At 45.1% G+C, this 7,444-nt stretch overlaps 1 long non-coding RNA gene across 2 annotated transcripts; it reads right to left on the reverse strand.

Moving 5' to 3' along the window:
* Positions 1-3,266: 3,266 nt before the first annotated feature.
* On the reverse strand, positions 3,267-7,407 carry LOC132359589 (uncharacterized). 2 transcript variants are annotated; one of them, XR_009500885.1, is made up of 2 exons: positions 5,693-7,407; positions 3,267-4,817 (listed from the first exon to the last, which is right to left on the reverse strand). It is a non-coding gene; the product is annotated as an uncharacterized LOC132359589 (long non-coding RNA). The 2 variants fall into 2 exon arrangements; XR_009500886.1 differs by having other exon boundaries at positions 3,267-4,881.
* Positions 7,408-7,444: the final 37 nt, after the last annotated feature.

Raw genomic sequence — 7,444 nt, forward strand, 5'->3', positions numbered from 1 at the left:
CTCTAATTCAGCTTGGCGCCCCATTTTCCGTTGCTGGCCCTGCATTTGCCCCTTCCTCCCCTCTCTCCCTCAATACATTTAGTAACAATCTCAACTCCTAAGAGCCATGCCCTTCAAACTAGTATCCTGCAAAAACATCATAGGAGTAAGCAACAGAAAGAATATTCTCAGCTTTAGAATTAGAAACTTTTGATCCCTGAGGGTTTAAGCCAGGGCTGGTGGTACATACAGACCTTCTCCTAAATCATGACTTATTATGCCAATGGTTTGTATGTAACGAAGGAAGGGAAAAGTGAAACACTATAGGCAGCGGGCAGCCCTCAGTTGTCGACGGAGACCTTATGGTTTTATAATCCAAACAATGAAACTGGATTGACCTGGAAGAACTCACGCTTATTTGGCTGGAAAGCCAGGCAGGAACTGTGAAAATTTAGTGGCTGTCCCTAGAGGGTTCAGTCAGTCACTCTGGGCATCACAGATCATGGGCTGGGAATTATGAAAGGTAGACAACTCAGTCACATTTCTTGTCTCAGAAGGATACTCACTCCAAAGTCAGGAGTAGGGAGAAGAATCAAAGACAGATTTAAGGGAGGAAGAATCCAAGGAAAGAAGAAACTCCTCTGCCCCAGTTCTGGAGAACAGGCTGAAGCCTCCCTCCTTTATGTGGGTTTCACCCTAACATTTTATTTTTTGTTTGTTTTATTAATTTTTATTGGAGTATAGTTGCTTTACAATGTTGTGTTAGTTTCTGCTGTACAGAAAAGTGAATCAGCTATCACCCTAACACTTTAGAAGATAGAGTGGACTGGGGTGGGGGAGTGGAAGAGAGGAAGAGGTCCAGACTTGACATTATCAGAGAAGGGAGGGTCCCACCTTCAGCAAGACAGTAATCATCCCAGCTCTTCCAGGGACTAGTGCTGAAGAATGTGGATTTACCACATCATCCTTAATCTTTGGTGAAAACTCCCTCTCCCTTTGCATGGCTCAGAAATCTAGCAGGACTGACCAGACACACAATGACCTAATAGCTAAGGAAGTTGGAGGAAGTTAAGGGCCCTGTCTTGCACAGAACTCTTCCAAAGCATGGGAGGAGTCCCAGCAATGTGTTAGTATGATCATAGGTTTTTGTAGAATTTGAAAAAAAAAAGTTAAACTGCGGTTGGTCAAGACTGATGTCTCTTTCCTTTCTGACTCCTCCTCCATCACACTTCTCCTTTTGTCCAGTGGCAATGAAGAGGCCACGGGCATTTGGGGATTGACTAACGAAGTTGAGCTGGGAATACATTTAGTTTGGGTGTAGGAATTACACATCTGTGATTTGCAGTTACTTCTGTGAATAAATAGTAATTATAGTGTTATGGGCTGAACTGTGTCCTGCTAAAATTCATATGTTAAAGTCCTCACTCCCAGTACCCCAGAATGTAACCATATTTGGAGATAAGGTCTATGCAGAGGTAATTAAATTAAAATGAGGTCTTTAGGGTGAGTCCTAATTCAGTATAACTGCTGTCCTTATAATAAGAGGAAATTTGGAGGCAGACATGCAGGTAGGACCATGTGAAGATATAGGGAGAAGATGGCTACCCACAAGCCAAGAGAGAGGAACCTCAGAATGAAATCAACCCTGCCAATACCTGGATCTCAGGTTTCTAGCCTCAAAACCGTGAGAGAATTTCCACTGTTTAAGCCACCCAGTCTAAGTATTTTGTTATGGCAGCTCTAACAAACTTAATACATACAGCTTCCAGGAATACTCCCAATCAAAAATTCAGTTTATATTCATTATTGCAAATTTGAAAATGCTCCAAAATCTTACACCACATATACTAAAGACATTTGGTAGTGTTTTTCCAAGTTTGACCACAAATCCACCCAAATTATGTGACATTACTACTTACAAGGTGTAAAGGTGAAATTTTTTTTAATTATCAAGAATTTTTTTTAAAGTGATCATGGAGATGGAATTATCTCTTTACGGAAAAATTATATATAATCATCATATAAAAAGACTATCAAAGAGCATGCAGCCAAAAACAAAATTGTGGGGAAAAATATTTAGGTTTGCCACATAGGTAATTTTAAAAATTTGTTATTTTTCTTGATTTTGTGATATTTGTCAGCTTTTTTAAAGTTATAATTTTTAAAATATCTTTTCTCATTCTGAAATATTTATTTTACTTTAAAAAGGCCCCAAAAGTTGTATGCTTCAGACAACCGAAAACTTGGATCTATCCCTGGGACTAACGAAACAGATATGGTGAGTTTCTGCCCCAGTTAGGGAAACCCTGCTCCAGTGTTCTGCGCTCTGTCCTAAAAAACAAACGTGAGGGCTGACCAGTCACAACTGCAAGTATTGAGGATTTGGGATAGCAAAAGCTGCAATGAAGGAGTTTGCAGAAGAGAGATTTCAGACAAACCTACCACCAAACTAAGATGTAAGAAGTCTGGAAAGACATTAGAGTGTCATTAGGTCACAAAGAGTGACCCTAGGCAATAAGCCATGGAGGGAACCCCTGGAAAGCCCCCACTTACCTCTCCTTGGGGATCTGCTCCTCACGCTGACTCTACCCTTCAGCATATCCGGTTTCAATTACAATGCGTGTACTAAAGAGTGGGTGCTCTGCAGTGACATCACAACTTGGCCATTATGATGTAATGATGAGGCATCTGATTATTCTCGGCTAGGGCTTCCTTATAAGGAACAGTCTCATTACTTGGTGGATAATTGGACTCTTTTATCATTCAGGTGATGTGGGAGTCAATACTATGTTAGAACTTGATCTTTTTCAAATAGACAGAGGTCCGTGCTTTTCCTCTCCATCATATTTCTTGTCCTTTGTTTTAGGATTGCCCTTGATAGACAAAAGGGGCTTTGCTTTTCCCTCCAGTGCCAAAGGAGCAGAATGTAATTTAGATGGCCCCCTTAAGAAAAGCACCCCACCAAAGGGGAAACACGGGGCCTTCACCTGAGCTGTTCCCTTTAACTGCAACAGCAGCTGGTGCTGGGTGCAAGGGAGCTATGAGCTGGGCCTGGTAACTTTCCCTACCATTACCCAAAAGGGTGGTGTGATACTATAGGGGTGTCTCATACCAGGGCCACCCAACTCCTCCATATCTCCTTCCCATCCAACTTTCGCATAGCCAGAGGACTCCAGCAGACAGGGAATAGGACTTTCAAGAAATGAGATGGCCAAGAAATGCAGGGTGCCTCTGGGTCTCTTGCCACCCTCAGCCCCAAACAAACAATACTTCTCAGTAGCTTATACTTTCTTTTCATATTTCAACTTTATTTCAAATACGAGGTCTTTTATCCAGAAGGGAGAGCAGTTGCATGAGGAGGCTGAACTGAGGCACAATACGAGTGGGTCTGGGGCCCAGTGTACAGAGCTGCACTGTGAAGAGGGGAGGCTCGGGAAGGGTCTGATGAGGTCGGTGGTTTGAGGGGGATTCACATAGCAAACTTTCATTTCCTCTCCAGGTTAGCTATTCAATGGGTAGATTATTCAGTTGTTGTTGTTTTGTTGTTGTTGTTTGTTTTAGCAACTTCACTGTTCTTCAGCGATATCACTGAAAGAAGTGCCAAGGCTGGGGACATACCAGTCCCTTTTGTTTCTCTTTCTGCCTGGACGGGGAAGGGAATGGAAACTAGAAGCAGAAAATGAAAATTTCTGACGTGTCCCTTGTCATGAAAAATCGTGGGTCTGACCCTGTGGAGAGAGGCCTGTTTCATAGCCTGGGAATGGGAGGTGGTCAGGAGGCCTGGGTTTAAGTCCCATCTGGAGTTGCACTAACAAATTCTCTGACCCTGCTGGGGTCCCTTCTCATCTCTGGACCTGTGTCCTCATCTCTAGAGGAGTCTGGACCCAGTGATCTCTAAAGACAAGCCTTTTCAGGTCTCTGGATTCTATGACCTGAGGATTGCAAGGATCCAGAGGGGCTCCAGAGAAACACAGGAGTTAGAAGCAAGGGAATGTGGGATTAGATTGGCAAGTTGAGTTAGGGCTTATTGTGAAGAGAAATGATATATTCATAAAAGCTATATTCATAAAAGAAAACAAAGGAACAGTCAGAATACTTAGGAAGATATCTGAGGTCTGGATGAGAGGAAAGGGCAAGAGTGTTCCTGCTGTGTTGCTTCAAGGACCCGAGCCCCTGACCATGGTAATAATGGTTTCTCTTATGGCCCTTCCCAGTCCATGGCTAGCAGGTTATACCCTAAATTGCCCCCATTCGTACAGTCATCAGGCTTTAGAGGAAAGTCCCCACCACAACGCCTAACACATGACAAATCTCTGAAGTTTCTGCCAAATTCCTAGTGTTTCCCATGTCAGATTAGACTAGCAGCTTACCCCCAGGCCCTGGGGCAGCTCTGTATGGGAAGAACCAGAAGACTCATGTCTTGGCTCTGTAAAGCTGAGAATAGGGGCATAGGTGAGCCATGGTACTTCTTAGAGAAAAAGCTCAGGAACAATGAACTCTTCTTGGTTCCCTGCCCCCAACCATTTGCATTTATCTGCTTAGTAATACTCAGGTTCCCGGAGAGGGCCCAAGCACAGACCATCCAGCAATTGTCCTAGTCAGGGACCCTTCTAGTGGAAACTTTAGGGAACTGGCCTGCTCAAGGCTAGTTGGGGTAGTAGGAAGGGGCACAGCATACCAACAAGTGTGGAGGACTGGCTAGGGCCAGGAGAGAATCCCAATGTATGGCAAGGCTGGAGTTCAGATGGGTTCCCAAGTTCTCCAGCAGGCGCAGGCGCAGTGGTTCCTTGCTGATCCTGCAGAGCCGGGACACTGGCACTGGAGGCAGCAGCCAGCTCCTGGAAATAGCAGATGAAGCTTGGGACCCTTGGTGCTTTGCCTTCTCCAAGCCAGTTGGGGAGGCTGGGAGGATGGGAAGGCAGAGCACAATTAGAAACTGTGGTCTTTTCCTAATAAGAGATGGTATGTGCCAAGGTTTTTTTTTTTTTTTTTAATGGCAAGGTTTTAATTTTGTTTTTAAAGGATAATATTATGACATCATGGTTATGCACTGAGGCTCTGGAGATTTCCTGGGTTCACAATCCTAGCTCTGCAATTTACTAGCTGTGTGATCTTGCACAAATTACTGAGCTTTTCTGAATTCTCTCTAAAACAGGAATAACATTACTCAACTCATAGGGTTGTTTTGCGGATTATAAAGCATGCAAGACACCAGATTTTAGTGGCTACGTAAGTAAATGCGAGCTCTTGCGACTGCTGATACACATAACAGTAATGCATACACATTACGCAAGAGATTATCACACACTGAGCTTTGACCCAGTCTCCCGCTCCATTATCCTCCCTTGGGCTCTTCACTGGTGACTAAAAAGTGTATCGCTTGGTGGCTTTCAGTACATTTTCTCTCATCACTCTGCTGGAACTTTGACCTGAGGGTGATCCACAAGATGCATGAAATTCTTTGTTTTTTCCACCAGGTAAAGATGATGCTTAAATGGACATCTGTTTGAGGAATGACCCAGGGTTTCTCTCTTTCAGCCATTTTTCTTCAAAGGATTAAAGATTTGGAGAGGAGGGGCATGGTAAGAAGCCCCATACTCTATTCTGAATGCATACATGGGCACGTGTGCGTGTACCCTCTCTAAGAGATAAAAGGGGAATCCAGAAAATTTTGAGAAATCAGTAACAGAAACAGGTGTGGGGAGCTGGTTACCTGGGAGCTCCTTGTTCATCTGCGGCATCAGGAACTGCTTCTTTTCCCTCTTCTCCCTTCTAGAAGACTGTCAAGAAGGAGCCTGAGGGAGGAAGGTGGATCAACCATGGTCTTGGAGAAAAGGAAGTAGGCTCTCCACTCCTTCTGGAGGGAGAAGGAATAGCAGAGATCAACAAGGATGAAGAGGGAGGCAGATGGAAATAGAGAAAGTGAAGGTAAATACCGTATATGCTAAAAGAAAAATGAAAGTGATGAGAAGGGGACAAGGAAAGAGAAAAGCAAAGAGCTTAGACATAGGGTGAGAGGAGAGGAAAAACAAACAACCAGCTGAGGTTAACCAGGAGAGACATAAGGCATAAATGTGAATGGGTAGAAGAGCCCAGCTTCCCCATTTCACTTGCTCAAGGTATGGAGCAGACTGCCATCTTCTGGTACCATTTAATTTTCAAGGTGCCCTGATTCTTGATTTGAAATGTTTTCCGTTTCTTATACCTATAATCCTTTATACTCAAGAAAGTCCCCAACATTGTTTCCTTTCATTTTGGGGGCTCCCAAGCATCATTTTCCCCTAGAGAGGCACCTCCCCAAAGCTGTCTCATAGCACCCAGGCTGGAAGTCTGTTGGGGCAAGAGCAAAAGCAAGGGGCAGAGGATGAGCTGTGGTTTGAAAGAGGCCCTGGAATACCCTGAGGCTGCAGGCTGGTTGCTGCAGACTGGATGCTTCCTGGGCTCTGGAACACGTGTCAAAAACTGGAGAACCGTTCTCAGGCCCAACCACACGCTTGGGGTGCTGTGTGTTCTGAACTGTAAGCCCTTCAACTGTAGGCTGGAGAATGTGGCTTCTAATCCACACTCTGCCCCTCACAGATCATAAAATGTCAGAGCAAGAAGGGGCCTAAGAGATCACCTAATCCAAATGCAGTTTCTCAAGGAGGAAAATCTGGCCCAGAGAGGTGAAGTAACTTGCCCAAAGTTATCCAGCTAGTCAGTGACTTCCTTTTCTTCTGTGGCAGAAGGAATCCTGTGATTCACCTGACTCTTGACAAACACAGTCCATAAAGTGCTTAGAGGTCATTAGAAGGCACCCAGAAAGGTAAGGCTGGCATTTTTCTGGAAGCCCCTGAGTGCACCAACCCCTTAGGCAGCACATTATTTGGCTACAAGGACAAGCCTGGAGTTGGTTTTGCTTTCATTTTCATCCCCAGGGCTGCCTGGAGGCTGGAGGAAGGAGCTCTGATGCTACCTGCCATCACTCCCCAGCCAGTCAGTGAAGACTGAAGCTAGGAGCTGGCAGGGGTGACAAGGGAATCCTGTCATAATGTCAGGGGCTGGGGAGCAATGGCCAAGTTCCTGGGACTTAAGCAAAGCAATTATGGCTGAGTTAAAGCTAGGATGGGCAGGGCTGGGGAACCTGCGGTGGCTAAGGCCAGTAAGAAGAGGGAATGAGCCAGCAATCTAAATGATTTCAACTGTGGTGGGCTCCTAGTTCACACAAAATACGTCCTCAGTCCCAAAGAGTTACCCTCAACCTTTGACTGCCTAGGCCGGACGGACCTACTCACTTTCTCCCAGTGCCCACTCACGGAAGAGAACGTCACTATCGTCCTTTTGCTTCTTTTCTAATCTTTCAGCACCCTTTCCGTCTCCCTCCTTCTATGACTTGGGTTCCTCCACTCACATCCACCCCAACCTCCCCGACTTTCGTTGATTCTACCCACACCCCACACCCCTTTGGTTTCCCCCATCCTCCTCG

Source organism: Balaenoptera ricei, chromosome 2 (assembly GCF_028023285.1).
Source record: "Balaenoptera ricei isolate mBalRic1 chromosome 2, mBalRic1.hap2, whole genome shotgun sequence".
Taxonomy (NCBI): domain Eukaryota; kingdom Metazoa; phylum Chordata; class Mammalia; order Artiodactyla; family Balaenopteridae; genus Balaenoptera; species Balaenoptera ricei.